Source organism: Artibeus jamaicensis, unplaced genomic scaffold, assembly GCF_021234435.1.
Source record: "Artibeus jamaicensis isolate MK-2021 breed Jamaican fruit bat unplaced genomic scaffold, CSHL_Jam_final scaffold_1019, whole genome shotgun sequence".
Lineage (NCBI taxonomy): Eukaryota > Metazoa > Chordata > Mammalia > Chiroptera > Phyllostomidae > Artibeus > Artibeus jamaicensis.
In genome coordinates, this window is record NW_026522025.1 from 5,661,812 (window position 1) to 5,688,853 (window position 27,042).

Consider the following 27,042-nt stretch of genomic DNA (forward strand, 5'->3'; position numbering starts at 1 on the left):
GCACCTTCTAGAAAATGACACTTACGTGGGAGATATAGAGATGAAGACGGTCATCCTGGAAGAGCGAGGGAAAAGAAACTAATATTCACCAGCAACCCTGTGCTGGGCACCTGCTGAACGCTTGACAAACTTTGCCTTGTTTAAGATTCACAGCACAGCAAGGAGGAGGATGCTGGTAGTGTCTTCATTTTGAGAGGGTAACAAGCACAGAGAGGAGAAGGAACTCACTCATTGTCGTGGAGCTAGTAAGCGGGAGCCCTGGTTTTATGACACAAAATGTTCTTTCAGTCGCTGTGCAGAGCGCTTCACAGCAAGGGTGCAGCCTACGCTGGGGCATCCAACTGAGGGTGAGGGAAGCTCGGGAACCTGGGAGGCTGCAGTGGAGCAGGAGGGTGTGGCAGCCCCTGGAGCCCTCCTGTCAGGACCGGTCAGTGTCTGCAAGCTTCCTCCCATTGTCCCCCTGCTGTTTCGGAGCTCTCAATTCCGTGTTCCTTCCCAGCTAAAAATAAGATTTTGTTTGCACTCAGGGCAAAGGCCCTGGGACCCTCCTGAGAAAATCCACAGAGGAAACAGGACACAGAGTGGATGGCAAAGGCAGGAACATCGACTCCTCAGCTCCATGAGTCTGGAAGCACAGAGCGGGAAATGGCACTTCCCCTGTGTTTTTATGTTTAGCTGGGGTTTAATTAATAACCGGCAAACAAGTCTATAATTAACTTGATTTCCCTTTTGGCCAGCCAAGGGAATAATAATAAAGCTCCTTTTTAAGTCTGTGGTGTTGCTGGAAGGATGGGAGGGAAGTCAGGCTTCAAGCGCTGCCTGCACGATAATGAGGGCCCTGCATAGCATTCATTGCTCCCTTCCCCCTGCAAATTGTATTATCTATACCAGATGTTGCATTAAAAGAAGAATTACTATACTTCAGGGCTCAAATTATATGTGCCTGATTTATTGCCCTGCCTCAGTTTTAAATGCTACCTTGCAGAAAGCTGATAAATGATGGCTTATTATTTTGCAGAGTGCTTAGGTTGATGAAGATATCAGGGGTGGGAAGGGGTTAACTCTTTCTACGCTGACCATTTGGCTGGTCATTTTGCTCTCCTGAACATTTCAAATCTCCCCACACCACCCCACCAAACACCTACCCTTTTGTTTGGTTTTTATTTTCAATCTCTGAAGTGAGATGCTGAAGACCTTGTCTTGGCTCCCAAGAAACCTACACATCTTGTACATTGAAGACAAAGTACTAAGTTTTTTTTTTTAAATTAATTAATTTTTTAAAATTGATTATGCTGTTATAGTTGTTCTATTCCGCCCTTCATTCCCCTCCACCCTGCCCCCCCAACCCCACCATTACCCCCCTTTAGTTTATGTCCATGTGTCTCAAGTCCTTTAGGTTCTATATTTCCCATGCTATTCTTGCCCCCCCCATCTATTTTCTATCTACTGTCTATGCTACTTATTTTCTGTACCTTCTCCCCCCATCTCCTCCTCCCACTTCCCTGTTGCTAACCCTCCTTGAGATCTTCATTTCTATATTTCCACTCCTGATCTAGCTGTTCTTTTAGTTTGCTTTCGTTTTAGGTGTGGTTGTTAATAACTGTGAGCTTGTTGTTCTTTCACTGTTCATGTTTCTTTAACTTCTTTTTCTTAGATAAGTCCCTTTAACATTTCATATAATAAGGGCTTGGTGATGATGAACTCCTTGAATTTGGTCTTATCTGAGAAGCACCTTATCTGTCCTTCCATTCTAAATGAAAGTTTTGCTGGATAGAGCAATCTTGGTTGTAGGTCTTTAGATTTCATGACTTGGAATATTTCTTTCCAGCCCCTTCTTGCCTGTAAGGTCTCTTTTGAGAAATCTGCTGACAGTCTGATGGGGACTCCTTTGTAGGTGATTGTCCCCTTAGCTCTTGCTGCTTCTAGGATTCTCTCCTTCATTTTAATTTTGGCTAATGTAATTATGATATGCCTTGGTGTGTTTCTTCTTGAGTCCAACTTTTTTGGTACTCTCTGAGCTTCTTGGATTTCTTGGAAGTCTATTTCCTTTGCCAGATTGGGGAAATTTTCTTTTATTATTTGTTCAAATAGTTTTTCCACTGGTGGTTGTGTCTTTCCCCCTTCTGGTACCCCTATAATTCGGATATTGGAGCGTTTAAAGATGTCCTGGAGGTTCCTAAGACTCTCCTCATTTCTTTGAATTCTTGCTCCTTGACTCTTTTCTGTTTGGCCATTATTTGCTTTCTTCTGGTCCACTCCATTGATTTGAGTCCCAGTTTCCTTTTCATCTCTATGGGTTTCCTGTGGAATTCCATTCATTTCCCTTAATTTAGCCTTCATATGTTTCTCTAATTTGTGGCTATAATCAACCAGATCTGTGAGGAAGCTGATGACCAGTGTTTTAAACTGTGCGTCTGAGAGTTTTGCTATTTCTTCATCGCTTAGATTTATCTCTGGGGCTTTGAGGTCTTCCTGTGACATTTTTGGTCTGTTCTGGCCCTTTAAATGTGAGAAACTGCGCCTTGGACTCCCAGGTCGCTGGGTTGTGATGCTGTATGTGGGGGCGTGGTCAGAGCGGGGAAATGGCGGCGCCCTCTATTGCCGCCGCCGCGGCCGGTCCAACCACCCACTCCCTCGCTTGCGCGCAATTAGGCAACCACGTGCAATTAGGCAACCGCAGTCAACTCGCTGCACCGCCTCCCCACTGTCTCCTCTGCAGTCGCTCACCCGGTGGGTTGCTCGGTCGCTCACTAGGTCCAATCCTGGGTTTGGAACCCGTGCGTCTGGATTCGCGCGTCTGGATTCCGCTCCTGGGTCCGACCGAGCCCTCCTTTGCAACTCCTCACCAGACGCCGGTTTCGCCCCTTACCGGTCGGGCTGAAGAATTTGTTGTTAGCGGACTTCCAAAAAGTTCAGTTTTCCGTGTTCTGGTTGTGTTTTCTGATGCTAATATTCAGTTGTCCCTAAACTTGGTTGTGTGAGGAGGCACGGCACATCCACCTAAACCTCCATCTTGGCGGAAGTCCTCCCAAAGTACTAAGTTTTGAATGTGGTATTTAAGACCTGCCTTTGATTTCCCTTCCCACCAGACCCCTTCCCACATACTCTGCCCCGAACTCTGAAGGATCTGGCCTGTGCCTCCCTTACCAGCCTCATTTCTTGTCCCTCTGTTGCATTGCTCTCCTCTCTCCTTGCAGCTCCTTGAACATCTAAACTCCTTCCTGCCTCATGGACTTACCACATTTTTCTCCCTCTCCTTGGAGCTCTCTCCCTTTCACCCTTCATTTGGTTTACCCATCTTTCTTGTTTTACCCTGAGTGTCGTTTCTGGGCCCCCGATATTTACTTATTTATTTATTTTAATTTGATTTTTTAAATTATACTTTATTGATTATGTTATTTCAATTGTCCTGATTTTTTCCCCTTTGCCTCCCTCCACTCACTCAGGCAGTCCTCCCACCATTGTTCATGTCCAATGGGTCATGCGTATGTTCTTTGGCTACACCATTTCCTATACTGTACTTTACATCCCCATGGCTGTTAGGACCCTCAATATTTAATAGGTACCCTTTTCTATTAATTCTCATCATGCCATGTACATTTTTCTTCTAGCACTTCCATAATGTATACTCATTTATTTATTTGTGTGATTATTTGCCTAATTCCTCTACTGCACTACAAGCACCAGAAGGCCAGGGACTGAATTTGTTTACTACTGTAATTCTAGAGCCTAACAGAGGGCTGGACACAGATGCACAAAATTTTTTATTGACTCAATTGAGCAGATAAATAGTCAAGCTGCCTCTCTGCCCCATTCTTCACATTACTCCTCCTCCTCCTCATGATCATTCCTGCTTCTGAAAGAATCTCATGTCTTCTGTACTTATTCCTGAGCCTGCCTTGTCCTTCACAAAAGCTCTGTTACGTACTAGTTTTGTGGCCTTGGCCAAGCTACTTGGCCTCTCCATGACTCAGTTTTCCCCATATGTAAAGTGAAATTAACAATATACTAGTGTCATCCGTGATTGTGCAGATTAAATGAGTCAGTGTATTAAGGCACTCAGAAGTGTGTCTGTCTCATGCATAAACTGTTTAAAATATAACACCTAGTGTACAGCCTAATATTTATGGTTATGCATTTTGTTTCACTTGACTTTAATTTGGGCTTTTGCTTCTGTTCTGCTTCCTTCAGCCACATCCCCCTAGCTTTGACTATGCCTTTCTCAGTATATGTGGTCTCAAAGTGGGCACAGGTCAATGGAAAGGAGAGTTCAACTAGACAGGTATGACCCAGTGAGCACGATGGCAACAATCTTCAGATATGAGTCAGGCAAACATGTCTACACCAGTAGTTTGGGGAGCCCAAGAAGGTGACTCCCTGGCTTCTAGTGGTTCAGTCCAGTCCAGTAGTCTTTATCGAGCACCTGTTGAATTTCAGACCCATGGGAGGGTAGGAAGGTTCAGTGTTGGGTAAGACCCAGTTTCTGCTTGTTTTAAGCTCATGGTCAAAGGCATGTGCATGAAAAGGTAATCAGGAAATGGCAATGGAGCGCTGTGGGCACACAGAGGAAGGGCAGCTGCCCCAGAGTTGGGGAAGCTGCTCAAAGGAAATGATGCTTGAACTGATCCTTAGAAAAGTGGATATGACTTTGCCAGGCACTGAACTTGAGGCAGAGTATTCCAGGCAGGGGGAACAGCATAAAGAAGGCCCAGAAAAATGGGAAAACAAGGTGCTCAGGGACCATGGTTTATCTAAGGACTCAGTGTAGTTAGAGTAGAGAGTGCAGCTGGGAGCTGAGGGAGAGGAGGCCCAGACCTGTCATGCTAAAGAGTCAAGAATGTTTTTTAGCTTATGTGCAGCAATTGAAGGCTTTGAAAGAAGAGAACGCCATAGACATCTTCAGATGCTGTTAAAAGGCAATGTGGGCCAACACTGGGGTTCATCATTCTGTTAGACTAAGAAGGGGAGCAATGAAGCCCTCAGCTATGCACAGACCTGACTCAGTGCTGCAGAGATTGGGGTCCAGGTTCCAGGAATGCTCGGCTGGATACCATGTGGACTCCCTGGGAGTCACCAACCTTTTAAAACCAAGGATTTTAAAGATATGTCAACTCTCCAGGCATGGATGTAGCTGCCTTCATTCATTTCAATTCAGCTTTAATAGGTTCCAGGGGGAGTTGCAGATTCATGAGCAGGGGAGGCAGGTGGAGGGGAAAGAAGGTAGCTTTTGTTGAGGGCTGATACGTGCATGGAACAAACATTTTCTCTTTCAATTCTCCCCAACCAGCCAGAGAAGTAGGTATTATGACCCCTGAGGGTTAGAGAGGCTAGAAAATTTGTTCAGCTAGTACTGGCAGAACTTTAGTTTGTTTACTCCCAAACTCTTTTTTATTGCTACTTTTCTTGGCTGTTTTCTTTACACAGCATTCAGAGTAGGGTGATTCTTTGATACGTGTGTTATTGCTCTACTAGACTGTGCACCCATTCAGGGCCCAGCACTCAGTGTTTCACATTAGTTCTCATACATGTTTACTAATTGGCCCAATATCCTCTGAACCTACAATGAATCCACCAGTCACTAGAGGGCATTATGGATATACAATATGGAGTTAAATTAAGAATTGAATATGATTTCATTCGCCTAGTGCCCAACTTTCCTTCCTTCCTTCCTTCCTTCCTTCCTTCCTTCCTTCCTTCCTTCCTTCCTTCCTTCCTTCCTTCCATCACTCATTTACTCATTCACACACAAAAAAATCATTAAATGACTCACATGTACTGGGCACTAGGCTAGGGACACTGAGATTAAAACCTAAGCTTGCTCATTGTTTTTTGGCACACCATGGAGGAAGGATCACAATGGGTTAAATTCTAAGAACACATAGTCAGCCCTTCACTTAGTATGGGAGTCAAAGAAAATTTCCCTGAAAAGGCAGTATCTGAGGTAGCTTTAACAAATGGGTTGAAGTTTGCTTAGTGTAGAAAGCAAGAGAGGAATGTACTCTAGGCAAAGGGCCCAGCACAAGCAAAGGCCTAGAAAAAGATGTGAAGAGCTAGTGGTGAGACTAGAGAGGTGAGAAGGGCCTTGAGTGGCAGGCTGAGGACTGTGGACTTGCCCTGAGGTCTTCAGAACTGTTCATAAAAGGTTTTAGCTAAGTATAGGGCAAGAGAGAAAAGGGATTCTTTACACAGTCTGCCTTGACTTTTAGAAAGACTGCTTGGGTTACAAAGAAGAAAGTGAAAAATTGGAGCTAAGACCACTAATGGCCATATTAATCTATGTAAGAAGTGATAGGGGCCTCAATTATTGCAGCAAAAAAGGGGATGGAGAGAATTGGATGGGATTTAAAATTTTAAGATTTTAGGGAATTGGAGTTGACAGAGCTTGGTAACTTCTGAGGATGAAGGAGCTGATGACAATTCCAGGTTTCTGGTTTGAGCGGCTGCATGGATGGAGGTGACACTCACTGGGGTTGAGAACAGGAGGAAAGGAGTGGAGTTTGAAGGAAGATGACATGCTCAGTTTTAAACCTGCTGTAGGCAGCTCCATGTGCAGATTTGGTGCTGAGGGAAAGGCTCTGGATTGCAGGGGCTCTGGATGAAGAGATTGTTTGAGGCTTGAACATATGGATGGCCTCCTTTAAAGACATAAATTTGAATGAATTTAAGTAGGGTTAGTCTTTGAAGAAAAAAAAAAAAAGAGCCAAGAGTTGGAGGGAGAACCTTTAGAAATCTTAGCAGTTAAGGATCAAGACCTGAAAAGCTAAGTCTGAAAGGGGTGGGAGAAAACGTCTATGAGAATAACATCACTGGATCCCTGGAGGGGAAGATATTGAAGGTATAAACAATGGCAAAAGCTGCAGAGGTGAGAAAAAATAGAGACGGATATGCAGGTATTGGTTTTAGCAAATAACATGGGTAAGTGCAGTTTCTATGAGATAGTGGGTGTAGATGCCAAGATTTAGTGGCTTGAGGAGTCATTAAGATGTAAAGAAGTAAAAGCAGTGAATGAGGATGCTATTATAAGACACTTGGGTGTGAAGGAAAAGAGAGAGATGAGCAAGTAACTCTTTAGGAATATAGTACAAAGTGTGTATGTGTGTGTGTTGTGTGTGCGTATGAGGGGGGGTTAAACTTAAGGATAGAGAATTGTCACCCAGTTTATGCAAACATAGTGAGTAGAAAGGAAGAGGTGAAAGATACAAGATGGAGAGCAGATATAGATAAATATATTATGGGTGGCAGGTAGATTGTAGTGGGTGGAGGTGACATTTACCTGATGGAGGCAGTTCATCCCAACAAAATGAGAGAGAGAGAGAGAGAGAGAGAGCGAGAGAGAGCAAGAATCTAAACCAGAACAGGATGAGATAATTTCCTCAGCCACACCTGCCTGAGGCTGAAAATTAGTCTTAAAATTCTGTTTCAAGTCTTTATAGTTTGTTTTGTCTATTCACCTGTCCATTCATCTAGTTTTTAACCACCCATGCATTGGAATCTCCTTCTTCTCTGGTCTGTCTGTGACCCACCCAACCTGGCAGAGGCAGTACTCATCCCTGTGTGTGAGATCAGTCATTTTTAGTTTATTACCTTTGTTTCCTTTATAAAGTCCTCAGATAAATTTCCATCCCAGGTATTGCTAGAGATTGAATAAATGAATGAATAAATAAGTACCTGAGTGAATACTTACTCCAGATCTCTTTCATTTAACCATTTGACAAATATTTATTAAATCAAGAGACTATTATGTGCAAGGCACTGTGCAGTTGCTAGGACCACAATGATAAACTAAACGGAGCTCAGAGAGCTTGCTGCCTGCACAGGGTTACAGATATGAAATACAAGATACTAAATGCTATTATTAGATCACAGGGGAAGGGACAATCTATACACAGGCGGCTGGAGATGGCTTCCTGAAGAGGCAACTAACTGGAAAGCTGAGCTCCCCAGGTTAATACAAGTTGACTATTACAGTTTGGACTTCTTTTTGATGAATACAAAATCACTGTGTTTCTATCAGAATCTGCTACTTATGAATGTACGAATGAATACATGAATGAATTAATAGGCAATTTCTTCCATCTTATTAATTTTACAGTCATCTATTTTGAACTCTTGCTTCCCAGAAAATGTCATCTTTCAGTAAACAGCTGACCAGTGTCTGTAGAGTTTGTAAATAGTGAAATGTTCTAACTCCAGCTTGTTCTTTTCTAATATTGTTATTTTTCTGAGGAAAAACTGTTGCGTGGCTTCTCATCTGACTATAATAAACATTTAAGGCAAGGCACTTGTAGTCTGGATGTGGGGGGACATATTTTCAGTTGAGGAAAGTAGCTTATCCATGCCCAAGGTCATACAATTGACTTGAAGGCTTGTATGAATACTATTAAAATGATTGTTTGTGGAGGGTGGCTTTGCTTGGAAATGGTAAAAATGACCAGGAGAGATCACCAGTTCTAGCTGCCCTGCCCCAGTCTTTTGGCAAGGCCACCCAGAAACCAATTCCCAGCAGAGAACATTCTACTTTTGCAAATCTCTGGAGAAAAAGGAATCCATAGCTTTAAAACACTATGATGATTAAAATGATAAAAGTCAGAAAATGCTCTGCTATAAAAATGAGATGAACTGATGTATAAGGAGCTAAAAGTGAAGATGTTCCTAGCAAAAATAAGAATAATACTGGTTGCTGTTCTCAGTGTCTGTTATGTGTCAGCCTGGTAAGGTGTTTGGCTATTGGTGTCTCTCTCTAAGGAAGTGAAGAAAAGACAGAAAACAGTGTTGAATAAGGGTTAGAGATGGAACCACCAGGCCCATGTTCAATCTTGGCAACAGGACTCTGGAGCTGCAGGGACTATTTTGAAATGCTCTGGGAAAACTCTGTCTTTTACCATGGGCTGCTGAGAGGGGAAACCTTTTTACTTAGCAGGGAGAAAAGATTCTGAAAATGCAAGTGTCGTCAACCAATCATCAAAGGTCTCCAAAAGACTCACTGGGTGCTGTTTGTCAGGGGTAGCACAAGAGTATTAAAAGCTAGAGAGAAAACATGATTGCATATGAGAAGCTTGAAGAATAATACTCTCTTTTAAAAAAATTTAGATATTGAGTTGCATGGTTCAAAATCAGGGGATTATGAAGATGCAGAGGAGGTGAGGTTGCTGTGGGGTAAGATGCTCGTGAAGACTTTCTGAAGGACAGGGAGCTTGAACTGGGTCCTACAAATGGGTTGGGATTGTTTAAAGGCCCTTGCCTATTTCTCTAGCTCTGTCTTGTGCTATTTCCTCTACTTGCTCTCCCCACACTGTATGCAGTCCAATCACACTGAAATACAGACCGCTTCCTCAACAGCCAAGCTGTCTCATGCCTCTGTGCCCTTGCCCATGGCTGTTTCCAGGATGCCCTCCCTTCCTCTGCCTGGAGAACTCTAAGATTCACACCCTCTCTTCTGGGGAGCCCTCTAGAAACTCCTCAGTCTGTACTATTCACTACTACCTTCCATTAGGATTTCTATTAGATTATGGAATTTCTCTTAGATTATAATCATAATAATTCTTAATAAGTAAAATCATGTAAGGATGCCCATAATTCTAGAATCATGACAATCATGATTTATCAAGCACTCACTGCTAAGGTTTTTACATACATTACCTCATTTAATGTATACAACACTGCAATGAAGTAGGTTCTACCACCAACCCACCCTCGTACAGATTTAGAAAATGAGACTTGGAGAGATTACACGATCCGTCCAAGGTTGCTCTGCTAGTAGTGGACTCAGGATACAAACTCTGGTTGGTCTATTCAAGAGTCTGAAATCTTATGCATTGTCCAACAGTGCCTTCTCTTGAATCATAATGGCATTTATTTGCCTCAGGTTGGCTTTGGGGATGCAAAGATGGCTAAGACGGAGTGCCTGGAATGCCTCCAGTGTTCATAGCCTGGCGCAGGAAGAGAGAAGCACTGAATCCAAGTTTTCTAGGGATGCATTTCCCCCATTCCAGCTTGTTTTGTGTTAGCCATGTGTGAGAGCACAGGTTGAATTGAGTGGAAGCCCTCTGCTGTTTCACTTTCATACAAGAGTCTGCTCAGGAGTCAACTTTTCTCAAAAGCCTGCCTGACAACTCCTTCCCCAGCCATTGTTCTGTTCCTCAGCCATGTGCTCTCATGGAATGCATACTGGCCTCCTGAATTTTTCCATGATGTTTACTTGCCTATTAAAATAAACAGACTTGCTCTATCTAGGTGAGTTCCAGGAAGTATTATATGGTTTTTAGAAGATGTTGAGCAAACCTAACACCCTGGCCTCACTGTGACCCTTGTAATGATGTTCATTCTGGAGGCCTCTCTTTTGCTGCTATGGCCCACCTTTAAAGCTTTTCTACTAGCCGCTGTCATGAGGCTTACAGCTGCTATGTATTCTTGCCCCCTCCTGGTAGGCTGGAGCCTTCCTTTGGGTACAGAAGTACAGCTGTGCTCTTTGGAGCCTGTAGGACACCAAAGCCATGCTGAGCTCCTTATAGAAGTGGGCTTCTCTGTCACATTTTGGATTAAACTTTGGGGTACAAGCAGCCCTGCTTTAGGTCCTATGTAGCAATGTTTTCCAGTACTCTTTATTGAAAAGAGCTCTGGTACATAGGCCTGAAAATTGGCTGCCTCCAATCCCTTTCCTCCCTGCAAACACCAAGAGGTGGAATCTAATCCTTTACCCTTTGAATCTGGGTTGGTCTTAGTGACTTCCTTTATTTTTATCAACAGGATTTGTCCAGAAGAATGTTCTGGGACTTTTGAGACTAGGTCATAAGAAGGCTTGCCGTTTCTACATGGGTCTCTTGGAGAGTTCATTCTTGGGCCACTTCTTCTCAGAACCCAGCCCCCATATAATGAGCATTGTTATAGAGAGCTCACGTGCAGGTGCTCCAGTGGACAGCTCCATTTAATGGGAGAGTCAGCACCAGCTGCCATAATGTGAGGCTGCCCCATCGGGTATCTAGACTGTTGGGCCTTCAGGTGACTTCATCCCAAATCACTATTTGACTGCGACCACATGTGAGACCCTGAGTGACAACTGCCCAGCTGAGCCCAGTTAGCTCACAGAACCATGAGTGAAAATGATTCATTGTATTTTACTTTTAATTTTAATCTCTTAAGTGTTTTATTTTTTTAAAATAAACTTTTTTTGAGAACAGTTTTAGGTTTACAGAAAAATGATGAAGAAAGTATAGAGTGTCTCCATACATCCTGCATCCAGCTTCCCCATTGTTAACATCTTATTACATTAGTGAGGTTCATCTGTTAGAATTAATTAACCAATACTGATACATTATTACTAACTAGAGCTCATACATTATTCAGATTCCCACAGTTTCTCTCATCTTTTCTTTTTCTGTTCCAAGTTCCCATCCAGAATACCATATTCTGTTTAGTCATTACTGTTTTTTTAAAAAAAATGTCTTTTATTGACTGTTATTATAGTTGTCCTAGTTTTTCCCCTTTTGCCTCCCTCTGCTGGTACCCCACATTCCCTCTGGCAATGCCCCTCTTAGTTTATGTCCATGGGTCATGCATATAAGTTCTTTGGCTACACCATTTCCTGTACTGTTCTTATACCCCCCTGTGTATTCTGTACTGACCAATTTGTACTTCTTAATCCCTGTTCCTTTTCCCCCACTCTCCCGATTCCCCCTCCCAATTGATGACCCTCCAAATGATCTTCATGTCTATGATTCTGTGTCTGTTCTGCTTGTTTGCTTAGTTTGTTTTTTAGATTCAATTGTTAATAGTTGTGAATTTATTGCTATTTTAATGTTCATAGTTTTGATCTTCTTTTTCTTCAATAAGTCCCTTTAACAGTTCATGTAATAATGGCTTGGTGATGATAAACTCTTTTAGCTTTACCTTGTGTGGGGAGCATTTTATCTGCCATTTAATTCTTAATGATAGCTTTGCTGGATAGAGTAATCTAGCTTGTAGGTTTTTGCTTTTCATCACTTTGAATACTTCTCACCAGTCTCTTCTAGCTTGCAAAGTTTCTTTTGAGAAATCAGCTGACAGTTTTATGGGAACTCCTTTGTAGGTAACTATCTGCCTTTCTCTTGCTGCTTTTAAGATTCTTTATCTTTAACCATTGGCATTTTAATTATGATGTGTCTTGCAGTGAGCCTCTTTGTGTCCATCTTGTTTGGAACTCTCTCTGCTTCCTGGACTTGTATGTCTATTTCCTTTACCAAATTAAGAGAGCTTTCTTTCATTATTTTTTCAAAAAAGTCATCAGTTTTTTGCTCTTTCTCTTCTCCTTCCAGCACCCCTATGATTTGGATGTTGGTATGTTTGAAGTTGTCCCAGAGGTACCTACCCTATACACATTTTTTTGGACTTTTTTCTTTTTGTTGTTCTGATTGAATGTTTTCTTCTTCCTTATGTTCCAAATTATTGATTTGATTCTTGGCTTCATCTACTCCACTATTGATTCCCTGTTAATTTTTTTAATTTTTAATTTAATTTTAATTTTTGTTCAAGTACATCCCCTGTTAATTTTTCTTCATTTCACTTAGTGTAAACTTCATTTCTTCCTGGGTCTTTTTCATGCTGTTGAAGTACACACTGAGTTCCTTGAGCATCCTAATAACCAGTGTTTTGAACCCTACATCTGATAGATTGCTTATCTCCATTTTGTTTCATTTTTTTATAGAGTTTTGTTCTGTTCTTTTATGTAGGCCATATTTCTTTGCTCATTTTGGGCAGCCTCCCTGTGTGTGTTTCTATGTATTAGGTAGAACTGCTTTCACTCACTGTCTTAGGCAGGCCTATTATAGAAAAGTGCCCTGGTAAGTCGGATGGGATGGAGCCTTGGGTAATCACCAGGGCAGGAAAACATGTGTGAAACAGGTTGCTGGAATTGCCACTCTGTGGCTCTGTGTGGGGAAGGGCTCAGAGAAGGGACAATGCCACTGCCTGGCCTCTGGAGTTTTTTCTGGGAGGAAGCTGTCCCCCAGCACTTACTCTGATGCCAGGCATTTCAATTTCTCCCCGTATGCCTCTGGTGCCCTTATGGCTGCTTCCCTGGTGTGGGAGCCCAGAGCAAGTGAGTCTGCATAAGTTCTAAGTCAGTTGTGGGCCCTTTAAGAGGAGATGCCTGAGAACCCTGCAGGTTTTTCCACTGCCCCAACCCACATTCGTTTTTATAGCCAGAAGTTATGGGGACTTATCTTCTTGCCACTGGAATCCTGGGCTGGGTGGTCTGGTATGGGTCTGGTGATGGGCCTCCTGAAGTATCCCTCCCAATTTTTATCCACCACATGTGGGTGTGGGTCTTCCCATTCTGCATCTCTGCTCCTCCTACCCATCTGGATGAATGTGATTTCTTTAATTCCTTGGTTGTCAGACTTTCATACAGCTTGATTTTCTGATCATTCTGGGTGATAGAGGACTTTGTAATTTACTTGTAATTTTTGCTGTGGTTGTGCGAGGAGGTGAGCTGTGTTTACTTATGCCTCCATCTTGACTGGAAGTTTGATAAATTGCTTTTTAAAGCCACTACATTTTGAGATAGAATTACTCACTACTGCCTAAAAAACTAACAGCTGAAAGTCCTCTCAGCTTGGGTATGTTCTGAGCCCCCATGGACTAAATGACAGGTATCCTGCTTTCCTCAGAATAGCCTTACCCTGCCTACGAATGAGACTTTCTATCTGGTTTAAGCTGATCTGCCTGACCTCCTCCCTCTTGATGATGACTTCTTTCCCAGGATAATTCCCCTGATGAATGGAATTCCACTGATGGAATGATGAATTCCATCATTCCACCTGCCATTTTAGGCATGTCTCAGTCCTCAGGGTAATTGCTTCAGCTGGGAAGTCTTGTGTATAAAAAATGAGAAGTTTGTTGGATATGTAATTATATATATATATTTCTTAAAATCTTTTTTTATTTAGTATTGTGGTAATTTTCTCATGTCATTAAAATTCTACAGAATTAATAATGCATCATTGAATTTATATTATTACTCATTCTCCTGTTTTGAGAAAATTGTCCTGTGCCTCATTTTTTTCTTAAATGGTAAAAAGGCTGAGATGATTATCTTTGTCCTTAAATCTTTACCCAGGTTCTTATCTTAAGAAAAATAATCAGGTACCCTGCGAAGGATATGCATGCATAATGTCAAATCACTTTTCAGAAAGATTGTACCATGTTATTCACTATCAGTCAATTTGATAGGCTGAAATAATAATAATAATAATAATAATAATAATAATAATAAATAGTAACAATGAGAATAATAATCTCATTTTAATTTACATCTCTGTGATTCTTGGTGATATTGACTAAAAATATTTTTCACATTTCTGCTGTAATTATTCTTAATTACTATGTGCCAAGAAACCAATGTGACTGTAAGGAGTGAGATATTCAGAATATAACCATAAGAGTGGACCACATGGCTTGAGGAACAGAGTGGACACCATGAGATTAGGAGAGCATCTGACCTGGGGATAGTTTGGATATGTTCCTAGTCACCCTGGTGGATCCTAGGTTCACTTGAGAGGGTGTTATGTGGCTTTGTGGATAGACAATGACTTTGACATCAGACATGCCTACCTTCAAATTGTTGGCTCTGCCATTTACAAGTTGTGTGAACTTGGTCAATTTATTTTAATCTCTAGCCTTAAATTCCCCAATTTTAAAATCAGAAAAATATGACATCCCCTGTTGTCTGGATGAAAAGAGACAGTAAAAAGGTAATAAACATAAGCATCCTACATGTGGTATCCATTCAGTGATCGTCAAACTCTATACTGCCTGATCAAGTCTTGAGTTTATCTTTACCCCCTGCTGTATTGCTACTGCCCTCCTTTATGTGGCTTATTTCTTTCTCAGCTTTTTCACTATGCCTGCCCCTTAACTGGTCTCCCTGTTCAGTGTCTCATCCCTCCAACCCATTTGCCACACCACCTCTGAGTGCATTTCTAAAATTGAATCTAATGTCACTACCTTATGTAAAATCTTTCAAGAGCTCCTTAATATGAATGAGACCTGGATCCTTCTAGATTTCCAGTTTCATCCCCTACCTCTTCACCACATCACATTTTGTACTTTGGTCTCACATTTTCTGCCTAGAGCCCCTGACACAACCCCTGCTTTCTCAGATCCTGGCATCTTCAAACATCCTGTTTCTTTATTTGGCCTCTTTCTCTCTTATCCCTTCTTCCCCCATCCATGTGGTTATTTTCTACTCATTCCTCAAACATTAGCAGAAGTAACACTTTGCCTTTCCTGCCCCTTCAAGCCAGGCCAGCTTCTCCCTTCTCTGGCTTTCCCCTCTCAGGCACGCAGACAAGAAGGCACACAATCCCCTCTCCTGCTGGGTTATGGATCCTTGTGGGCAGGAATGAGATCTTTATTTCTATGTCCCTATTTCAGAGTCTAGAAAAGCGTTTCTCAGCATCCACACATTGACCATGATCAGCTGCATAATTCGTATGGCCAAGTGCAAAATGAAAATAGAGAACCCTTTGTTTAAAAAGTTGCTAAGAATCTCAATATGGCAACAGCAAAGCATTAAGCCAAATCTGGGACCCTCCACAGAGTTGGGTCCTGTTGATTGTACAGGTTGCTTGCCCATGAAGCCAGATCTGCTGTTGACATTTTGGGCCTCATAATTCTATGTCATGGAGAACTTTCCTATGCACTGTGGAATGTTTAGCAGCATTTTTGGCCTCTACTCACTAAATGGCAATAGCACTCTTCCCAGCTGGGACCATCAAAAATGTCTCCAGACATTGCCAAATACCAAAAATCGCCCTTGCTTAGGAAGCAATGGCTTAGAAGACCATAGGCACTCAAGGCAGTTTCTGTTAGAGGTAAGGGCAAAGTGCTGTGGGCAACCCAATCAGCCTGAATGGCACCCCCTATAGTTGTGCAGTGCACAAACTGCATCCTAACAGAACAGAGTTAAAATTAACCACCCATGCAATACTTCTCTTTAGGGCCCAGCACAAGCCTGGCATAGTTGTTGAGAATCTGATGAATGAATGAACAAATGAATGAATGATTGGGCAATCCAAAGAATGGGAACACTAATTTTGTTCCAGGTGATGTTAAAGGAGAAACTGGTCATTAAAAATCCCTGCAAAGTGTCATACTGAATATCCTGAGTGCACTGAGGTGGAAACCAACAGGTCCCTGCCAGGGTCTTCTTGGCTGACATTTCAGAGTTCTGGCTGGTAAGGGGCCCTTGGAGTGGAGGCTGGGTTTGACTCTGGAAAATTACTAGGTTTTCTTGTCTCCTGGGTTCTCTGCTGCCTTATCAGTGCAGCTTTGTCAGGGTTTCCACCATAAACCCCGGGTGTGGGGCTAAGTGGCCTATAAAATCTGACTCTGGGCTAAAGCTGGCAGCACAGAGCCTGCTAAGATGCAATTAGTTTGACTCAAGGAGTCTTCGCTTGGCTTCTTTGCTTAATTGGGAGAATGCAACCAAGAAATAGAGAAGTTTGGTGCTTGCTGTGTCTCTAAGGACAAGCACAGAAAGGCTTTTGTTGCCGGGAAGAAAAACAGACCCGTCACCGATGTGGAGCTCTGGAAAGGAGATTTTGGAAAAGGTTGCCCAACGAAAGTTGGGAAATGCTGTTGGGCAGGTGCCAGAAGCAGCTCTGTGACCTGGGCCAGCCCCTTGCCTGCCCAGGGGGTGGGGACTTCATTTCCCTTTGGTTAAATTACGTGATGCTTAAGGCTCGCTTTCGTCCTTGAGAGGAGGTGTTCTGAGATGGTCGCAGCAAAATAAGATGCTTGTTTAAGGCTGTTTCTCACTTAAGCCCTCTCCACTCAATGGTCACATTCATTCATTATTTCAGTCATCACCTAGTCTTACTTCTTTGTTCAAGGTAAGCAGTCTGGAAGTATGGCGGGGTCCGAGCCTGCTCCCAATACAGGCACTGTCTCCTGCCCAAGGTCGCACAATAGGAAGATCCCCAACCTCATGGGACTTAGTTTCCTCATTTTTAAAGTTATGAAAATAATATGTAATTTATGGCATTGGAATTAAACTTAAATGATATAACTTGTGAAACAACTGTAAAACTATGTCTGGCCCCCAAAATAAGGGTTTCTTAAATAGCAGCTTTAAACAACTCATTCTATTACAATAAAAATACATGACAAATGCTGTCCTTGGGGTTTATACAATGCTGTAAAAACTCAGAGGTGTGAGTGCCTGTGTCTGAGGGTGAGAGGGAGTCAGGGAAGACTTCATGGAGGAGGTGATGGGACTTGAGAACAGAATAATGGATGATGACCTTTCCAGGGAGAGGAGAGAAAAGAACATTCCTTTTAGCAGGGAAAACCAATGTACAACTACGCATGTGCGCGGCTGGTTTGGGGGCACGAAGATGCATATTTGTAGCCTGATCACAGGGCCCAGGGTGAAGTGAGGGTGTGATGGCCCACAGTGGACCTTAGCTGCCTGAACCAATCTTTCCATCCTTTTCCCCCACCTCGTCCCCTTTCTTGTTTTCTTTTTTAGAGCACTTTTGTACATGCCGATTCTTTAGTGCACAGATAGGCTTCAGAAGGGAGGAACCGGCCCTCGGTCTCATGGTGAAAGAGAGTCAGAGCTTCTGTCTTCAGGCCCAGCCTGGCTTTGGGCTCAGTGCTCTCCAGTGGGGGATTTGATTTTTCAGAGCAACTCTCTCTCCACCAGAGCTGACTTCGCACCTCCTAGGGCTGCTCAGTTCTCAACCCCCACCTTTTACCTCACTGCTTGCCCTGCTGGAGGGCTTGCTCCTATAAAGTCCTCTTAAAAATCTTTTATGACTCCTTAGTCCAGGCTCCCAGTCTACCCTGCACCATATGTGAGCTTGTTAATTCCTTAAAGGGTCCACTTATGGTGCAGCTTAGGGATGCAGGCACAGACAGACAGGGAGCAGCTGCTTCCACTCTGGGAAATGCCAATGGATGTCCCCTTTCCCAAGCGAGGGACAAAGGTCAAGTGGAGAGCTGGAAGCAAGCAAACAAACACGTTTTGAACACCTGCTGCTGCTGAAGAGCATGCTGCCTATTTTTATATTTGAGACCTAGGCTCACCGCCTGACTCTGTCAGTAAATATCTTGGGCAATTTACTCCCATGTTGCACGTCTCAGTTTTCTCATGTGTAAAATGGGAGAGTAATGCTGACTTACTCCACAGGCAGCAGAGCAATCCCTAAGCCACTTTGAGTCTCGGGTCTGAATTTTCCCTTTTATCTGCTCAGATTTGTGAGAGATTCTTAGATGGGACACAAAATTCCGTTGTTCATTGGCTGAATGATCTCTCTGAAGTGAGCCATGGGGAATGAGCCCTGGACCTTGACCGAAGACTAGAAGCCAGAAGCTCTGTGTCAGCTTGGGAAGGTTTTGGGGTCAGAAGGGAAAGACTCATTTTAATGAAGGCAGCCCCCTTTTGTACCTGAGCAGGGATGGTCAGAGCACAGCGAGGGGCCTGCTCAGGTTGAACAAAAATCTGGAAAAGCTGAAGAGACAGGGAAAACATCCCTCAAGGCTCCTCCCTCTCACAGCCAGGTCCACTGGGATGTGTCACTGGCTCCTGGGAGGCATGTGCTGTCAGGGAAAGAATGCTGACTTTGGAGCCAGCCAGGTTCCGCCCCTCAGCAGCTGGGTGTCCACGGCCCAGTCACGTAACCCCTCAGCTTTCTTTACATGTGAAACAACATTTACGTTGCTTTCCTGAGGGGTCAATGACCTGGGACACTGGGAACACTCCATAAATGTTGTGCCCTCCTCTGTCCAGCCAGAAAATACCATTTTCCCCCAAGGGCTGCCACCCAGCCCCAGGGAACAGCTCCATAAAGTCCCCATAAACTTCAGCCTCTCCGAGCCCAGCTTCAGAAATTACAGCAAGTTGATTCATCACATTGTTTGAATTATGGCAATATGAAAATGCAGAAAACCCACTGGGAGTCAGCCTTTTCCCATGTATAAAACAGGGTTATGATCCCATATAAACTTTTAAAAGAGAACACTTTAGTTTATATCTTCATGTGTATGGTTGAAGGGGAAGAAAAAGAAGAAACAAGGAAGGAAATATGAACACATTGGCAACAACATAATTCAAACCAACACCCTCACTTATGAGTCCCTCAGGTCCCTTCTCTTTATTTTCATTCTTCATTTTCATAATACCCCTGATCCAGCACCCACATTGACATGAGCTGGGGCATTTCAGGGGCTTCAGAGTTAGCCCCCTCGGTTCATACTCTGTTCTCCATCTCTGCTGCATCCCACTCACCAGCAGCCCTGTTCTGGACCACCGACCACCCTGCAATGTATTGGCGCATGTCTGTTCAGGCAGCAGCCAGGAGGATGGATGGGGGAGGGGTAGTAAAGGCAGGGGACACAAATCTGTGTATATCTGTCCCTGCGCAAAACCTTCAGAGGCCCCTCAGTGTCCTCAGGAGAAAGTCTGAGCTCCTGCACACCCCTGCCAGCTGCCCATCATCCAGGTTTTCCTGTTACTCTCTCCTTTGCCTTAAACATTCCCCTCTCTGCCTCCTCTGCCCGGAAGGCTCTGTCCTCCAAACATCCCCACCTCTTTGCTTATTCTTACTCATCCTTGAAGACTCAGTTTATATATAACTTCCTCTGGGAAGATTCACTCTGACCATCCTATCTCCTCTCACTCACTCCAGGTTAAACCCCCAGGCTGTATGTTACCTTGGAAACATCTATTTCCCCTATATGGCTAAGAAGTGATTGTAAGTGTGAGTAATCTGTTTTCACTTCCAAGCTGTGAGCTCCACCAGAGCAATAATAAAACCTATTTTGTTCATCATCGTATCCCCAATGCATAGTAAAGTGTTTTTTTTTTTTTTTCCGTAGTGGACACTGAAGAAATACTTGCTGAGTTGTGATGACAGACCTCAGTCCCAGTCTGCAATCTGTCACTGTTGCTGTGGAGGGTCACTTCAATAGTAACTTTACCAACATTCTCATCTGTAAAATGGGGACAAAGATAGCTACTTTGCAGAATTGTTATGAGAATCAGAGAAAGGTATGTAAAGTGTGGAGCACATAATTATTGGTTTCATTTATTGAGTGCCTACTCTTATTATGAGGGCTTGGGGACAGAAGAAAATTTCCTTCTGACACTGTGATCATCAGTTGTGATGAATTGTTCCACACTGGCTAATGCCCACCAGCAGGGCACCAGAGTGAATTCCTGGATCAGGGTTCTGTTTACAGTGGGTGGGAAGGAATATCAGTTGCTGGTTTTCAAATGAGACCTCCTCTTGGATGGCAGCGCATGAAAGAATTGCCTAGGCGTGGGTCCAGGGTTCTGCATGCAACATACGTGGATATTCAAATACAATTTCACTTACTCACGACCCCACCTGTCAAGAACTCATATCCAATTTAAAAAGTAAAACTGGTTAGCCTTTATGGCAGAGGCGCACAGAGAATGACAACCGTGTCCCTTTCTAATTCTTCTGTGACTCTTCTCCCCTCCGTCCTTACATGATCGTTCTTCTGCAGGGAACAGCAAAGGTGACTAAGGGTCAAAGTCTCCCAGATGAGCATGTGAGCTTTTTGTAGTCTCTAGTCTTCTTACCAAAGCCTCCTAGAGTGTGTGATTTGGACAAAGCATTTGAGATGGTATCTGGAGGGATTCTTGGCAAAGTGGGCTGGCAGGGGACCCAGAGGCTTGATGATTGAAAACAGGCTACAAGATGATGAAAAATTTCCTTGCCAATGGAACACCATGCTGTTGTTTGAACTGTGTGTCCACATCACTAGTGACCTTGTGTGATCTTTATGCAAAACTCTGATGTTCTAGAAAGTGGATTATCCAACTCACTTTACAGAGGAAGAAAGGGTTCCAGACATTTGCCTACGGTTGACCAGCTAGTAATGGTGTGGCCAGGACTTAACCTGGGTTTCTGCCTCAAAGCCCTCTCTGCTGTCCTATATGTAATTCCTTCTGGTAAGTGGAGAGTCCTGAGTCCCTTTTCTTATGATTGCTTCCTCTTTTAGACTGGAGGTCTAAGGAGGGAGTCATGCTTTATTCGTTCCCTCCACTTTCTCTCCCTGTTGGTCTCAGCCGCTTGAAGCTTGCCCTGCCCTCACCCCCCACCCAAGCAGAGTTCATCACACTTCCCCCCTGCTTGTTCCCATGGCAATTATACATCCTTATGCTTCTGTGTCAGTAACAGTAGGTGCGGGGCAATGTGATTGGGCCTCAGGGAAATGTGATCTACATTGTGGGCTTCTGCTTAACCACATGATGTCAAGGGGGAGGGCTGGATGGGGATGCACTCCAGTAATAACTGAGTAGCTTCTACATATTTACTTCTCGTCACTGCAGACAGTGTGTATTCTTCTCCCTGTTTTATGGGTAACATTGCATTACAGTAAAAAGCAACTCTTGTCTGCATGGGAAAAGTTCTGGATCACTTTTCTGAGTGACTAATATGTGCTAATACTCCACACATTTACAACTTGTTGAATCCTCACAACATCCCACAGAGGAAGGGGTGGGCAATCCCATTTTACAGATGAGGAAAGTGAGGTTTAGCAAAGTGAGGTAATAAGAACACCCAGGAAATGAACAACAAAGCTCAAAGCCCATGATTTTGTCCATGCTGCCATTTCAGGAAAATGCCCCAAACCAGAACTTGCCGCCCGCAGGGCCCGGTTGATGAGAGGACGTCAATTCGAGTCAGAACTTTCTGAGGAGCAGGGATAAAGTGGAAACAGCCTGCAGCCATTAGACGAGAAAGAAGGAAGGGAATTATGAGGTGTCAAACAAATAGGAAACATTTGGGATGCAATTTAAAGGAAAAAAATAGGAAAAATTCCAGGAAGCCAAACTCTCACAGAGCTGTTTGCCATGGCAGGGGTGGAAGAGTCACCTTCTGGCTTGAAAACCACCCATTCTGGAGAAAACTGTCACATCACAGAAACTCTGGGGGTGGGGGAAGGGTCTTTTCTTTATTTTATCAGGCAATTTATGCACATCAAGCCTTTTCCATGAGCCAATCCTACCCTGTGCAGAGCAGGTTCACAACTAAGTAAAATCCAATTCCTGCCCTCGGGCACTCATTATAGAAAGGCTATGAAGAGACAGGACTTGTGTTACCTTGGGGAGCTGTGTACATGCTGACGAGTGCTACAGCTTTGGAAAGTGTAAAGTCTAAGGGTTCAGAAAGGAGAGAGCCACTCTGCCTGGGGAAATCAGAGAGGGCTTCAGAGAGGAGGTGATGAGAGCAGAACATCTGGAAGAATAGGCTTTATCCAAATGGAGGTGTGGGTGGAGCCCATTGTAGGCAGAAACAAGAACATGGCAAAGGCACAAAAGCAGGAGTGAACATCGCAGATTCAGGGAAGAGCAGGCAGCCCTACATTCAGTGCATGAAAAAAATGTATAACGTGGCTGTTCAGGTTCTTTAATGCCTGCGTCTCCCAGCCCAGTGCTTGGCACACAGAATATAGAACACAGGCTGCACCGATCCAGACTGGTAAGTGAATGCAGATGGCCCAGTATCTTAATGAAGAATTCAGTACATTGCTGCCGATAGATTTTCATCCAGCATTTCATCACAGCAACATTTCAATCAAAGTCACTGCAGGAAAGCTGTCTGTCAGGATGCAGGGAGGTGGTTAAACCCAGCAGACTCTGCAGCTGGAGTGCCCAGGTCTGAACCTGGCTCTGCTGCTCTCTTGTAGTGTCACCTGGTGGCCTCTGAGTGCCTCACCTTCCTCATCTGTAGAATAGGGAGAAGAACAGTACCCATCTCCCAGTGTTGTGAGGATTCAACTGTCCTCTCCCCATCTTGGTCTTTGTGAACTTGATGGAGTCAAAATGTGACTGACTCTGTACGTCCGTTTACAGTTTATTCCCAAACTTTTGAGGCACATAATTATTTGAGTGGGACCTCAGAGATCTTCTAATCCAACTTCTTGAGTCTGGGAAGTCGGTCAGATTACTGTGTGATCTTGGGCCAGGCACTTAACTGGAGCCCCTGGCCCTAAAGAGCTAACGTGTGACATTTACCATCTGGCAACATTAAGAGTCACAGGGCACCAGTTCTCACGGGGCACCAGGGCCGGTCATGCTGTCCCAATGTCAATTCGTTCATCATTCCTAACAAGTTCACGAGGCAGGAACTAAGTAAGACTGTTCTTATTTTATCGACAAGGACATTGAAGCATAGGGAGGTGGAGCCGTCTCCCCAAAGTCACAGGACGAGGTAGAGGCAGGATTCGGACCGAGGCAGCCCGACTCCTGTGCAGCGAGCTCCTCCACCACCACTTTGTAGCGCAATGGCAAGAATGCTATTGCTATTCTAGAGCTCTTGGAAACATTAGATAGGATCCGGGAGGTAAAAATCTCCAACACGACCCATGCAATTAAAAACTACAAAGTGCTATTATGTCACATTGTTATAAAGCACAAAGACGCATAAATGTATAAATAATGTCAACTTATCATGGAGCATAATGATGCATAAACATATAAAGTACATAATAATCAACCTGGAAAACAATGTAAAATATTCTCTCAGCTACCTTGGTCTGATTTTTTAAACTCTCTTTATATTCTTGAATTGAGCTGATCCCTGTGTTTCCAAGTTTCTGAGAAAAACATCCCCATAGCAGAGTTTTTGTGTCAAGGTTCTCAATCAACACACAGCAAGTTGCTGCCTGGGCTACCGTGACGCGGTTGTGCAGCAGCTGGGAGCTCATTCCCATTGCCTCCCATCCTGGCCAGCTGTGCCCTTGGCCGTGCCCTGGAAGGAGGGCAGCTCATCTTTGGGTTTTAGCAGTTCCTGAGAAGCCCTTAAATTAGATTTGTTTCCATCTTCCCTGAAATAATCCTCTTTAGAGCTTATTTTCTTCTTAGCATATCTCAACCTGATTTTGGAAAAGGCCCCATGACAGACAGAGCTGTATGGAATACTGGGAAAACTTCTGCCCGGGAGTTGGGCAATCACTGACTTTCTGGGGAGTCCTGAGAAAGCTGCAGCTTCTCTGTGTGCCTCCATTCTCCCTTCTGTAAAGTGAGGTGGTCAGTTCAATGATCGGGACGGCTGCTCCTGGCCCGAATACTTACAAGGCAGCATCCATCTACCTGCATTCAGAAGCTAAGTATACTCTGCAGTGCTGAGTACATTAAATCCGGAACACAGAAGCTTGAATTGAGGCAGGACATTTCACCTGATATGATGTGCCCTCCCCCAAGACTGCCTGCGAGGCATTACAGGCATTTCTGGTGGTAGTTTTGGTGGTTTTAAAATAGATTCACAAATTCCTTGTGGAGGGACATTTCCCCCTCCAGTCGGTGCAGCCTGATTCCCCTGTCCCGTGTGACTTCCAAAATTCGGTCATGCAAGGCATCATAGATTCTTCCCTGCGCTTGGTGTTGGGTTGCTTGCCCTGGGGCAAGCCAGCTGCCATGTTGTGAGGATACTTAAGGAGCTAAAAAAGGAGGAGGTCTATTTGACGAGGAACTGAGGCCCCAGTCAACAGCCATGTGAGTGAGCATCTTGCAAACACATTCTCCAGGTATTCACATGCTGGTGGGAAAGATGAAGGGGAAATTTGATAGTGTAGGAGACAAGGGAGACAATTATGCCATCAGTTTCCAAGGGAAGTGAGACAGAGTGGGCCTAAGCTACCCCTGGGGAGGTTGGCTTCAGTAGCACAGGACAGACCCCCTGTTGTGACAGGAAGGATGGCAGAGCACGCAGGCGTGGATGCAGGGCAGTGGGTAGGGGCAGGGCTGTGAGTGTGTGGGAGTTGTCTTCAGAGTGTATCTGTTTTCTCAGTGACAAGAGACACAAGGTCATCGGCAGAGAGGGAGGAAGGGGTAGGAGGGGATAGAAGTTTAAGGTAAAATAAAAAAGGTATGGAGTAATCTCAAGGGATGGGTATTTTTTCCTGTCCCTTGTACAGGAGTTGGCACCAGAAGATGTTAACAAGATTGAAGATAGTAAATTGAACAGGACGTTGCCCTCCCTGTGCACTGGTTTTGGGATCTGATGGGGTTTGAACCTTGGCTGTACCCCTTACTGGGTCAGTGGCCTCAAGGAAGGCCTTGCTGCCTCTTTGCTGCAGTTTTCTCATCTGGAAAGAGGGGGTTAAATGAGGTTACCCATCTTACGTGTCAGCTAGTGCCTGGCACATACACAATGGATGCTAAAGGCCACGGCCATTTCCAGAGGCGTTATCGTTGCCTCGGCCCACTGGATTGCACAATGACCTCAGAGTCAGAAGAATTTGGACTGGATAACTTTTCCATTTTTTCACTTTAGTAAACTAGGAATAATAAAAGAATAGACTTAATCAAAGCATTAAAGACCGACTCCTATTTTTTTCTCCTAAAAATTGAAGAAAAAATTATGTAAATTCAAATTTACTGTCTTTCAAGCAAATTGACAAGTTTTTCTGTTCTAAGTCAATAAATGGTAGAGTGCTGAAGAGAAGGACAGGCTGGGCCAGCTAGGCCCTGGCTGGCGACTTTTGTGTAAATTGCTCTGTTCCTCTGTGTCTCAAATTCTTCATCTGACGAGGGGGCAAGCACAACCCCTCCTGCAGGAGCGGGTGTGGGGCCTGGAGGACGCCAGTGAGCAGCAGTGCGCCAGTGTTTTACACACCAGCAGACTCCCAGGCACTCAGGGTGGTGGCGGTGGCCGGTGCCTCCCTGGGAACTGGCGCTCCTGTGCAGCAGAGCTCATCTAAGCCTCCGAGTGTGGCTGCGGCCCCCAGAGCACACAGCTGCTGCGGGAGGCTATTCCAGAGGGGCCGGGAGGTCTCACAGGCTCCTTTTGTTCTGGCCTTTGCAGTATTTCCTAATAAGACTGTGACACACTGCTTAGGCTTTGGACTAGCAATAAAATACCTTAAGGTCAGGTTGCCCAGACCTTAACAAGGAACAGATGGATAACAATTGTGTCAGTCGCTCCCATCTTTCCCAATCCTCCTGGAGAAAACCCATTAGGCAGTGTCCAGAACCCTGGCCCCCCAGGCCCTCGTAGTTCCCCCCACCCCCAGCTGACAAGAGGAAGCAGACTCTCCACGGCAGATTGTGCGTTTGTAGGAGCGGCACAGACACTGGGGCCTCTGGTGCTGGGTTTGGGCGGCAGGCTGATCATGTACGTCCTGATTTGCCCAGGGCTGTCCCAGTGGTTTGTCAGGCTGTCAACCTTGTGTGAGGATTGTTAGCATCTCCTCTCCCTTTCAAAGGTGTCCCTGTGTAGGCGAGAAATTAGTGTGACCTTTGCTTTAACTTATTTGGGCCCAAGTTTCCCGATCTGAAAAATGGAAATTCTTACACACTATAGCATTATTGTTGATAATTATATGCATTGAAATAATTGTAATGAAATAAGATATACAGGCTAATATTTTAATATCAGCAGTGGTCTGGCTTATGCTCCCTGCTTCTCTGAAGTATTTGAATAAAATTTTAGCTGCCCATACAACCTCTGGTCCAGCTGTTCTTAAACCTTTGGGAACATCAGAATCCCCTGCAGGGCTTATTAAAACAGATTGCTGGGCCCAACCTCAGTTTCTGATTCAGTAGGTCTGAGGCGGGCTGGCAGGGTTAAGACTTTGCATTTCTAACAAGCTCCTAGCTGAAGCTGCTGGTCTGGGGCCAATACTCTGAGCACCACTGGTTGAGTTTCTTCTGTTCCATTCACTTTCCTGGTCCCTTCCTTTTCTTCCTGGAATGATCCTTCTAGAACACTCACTAGTTCATCTTGCTTCCACTGCTTAAAACCTTTCAGTGGTTCCCTAGTGCCCTCAAGACAAAGCCCATGTCCTTAGCCAGCACTCAAAGCCTGTCTACGGCCTTGACCTCCAGTTGCAGTGCTTGGCCTGATGACCCTGGCAGCCTTCCTCCGAGGGGCTGGCTGCCCAGGGAAGAGCCCGAGTGTCAGATAGGCCTGGGCTTGCATTCTAGCTCTGCTATGTGTTCTGTCTTGTGATTTCAGGCAAGTAACTTGCCTCCCTTATGCATATGGAGATGGAGCTTGGCAAGATTAAGAATTCTTTCCTTCATGT

General features: G+C 44.3%; 1 long non-coding RNA gene across 1 annotated transcript in view; it reads left to right on the top strand.

Moving 5' to 3' along the window:
• Nucleotides 1–25,308, top strand: part of LOC119060979 (uncharacterized) — a 63,962-nt gene extending 38,654 nt beyond the window's left edge. Inside the window, exons 2-3 of the long non-coding RNA XR_008389743.1 lie at nt 19,858–20,029; nt 24,931–25,308. This is a non-coding gene — a long non-coding RNA (uncharacterized LOC119060979). The remainder of the gene's footprint in view (nt 1–19,857; nt 20,030–24,930) is intronic.
• Nucleotides 25,309–27,042: the final 1,734 nt, after the last annotated feature.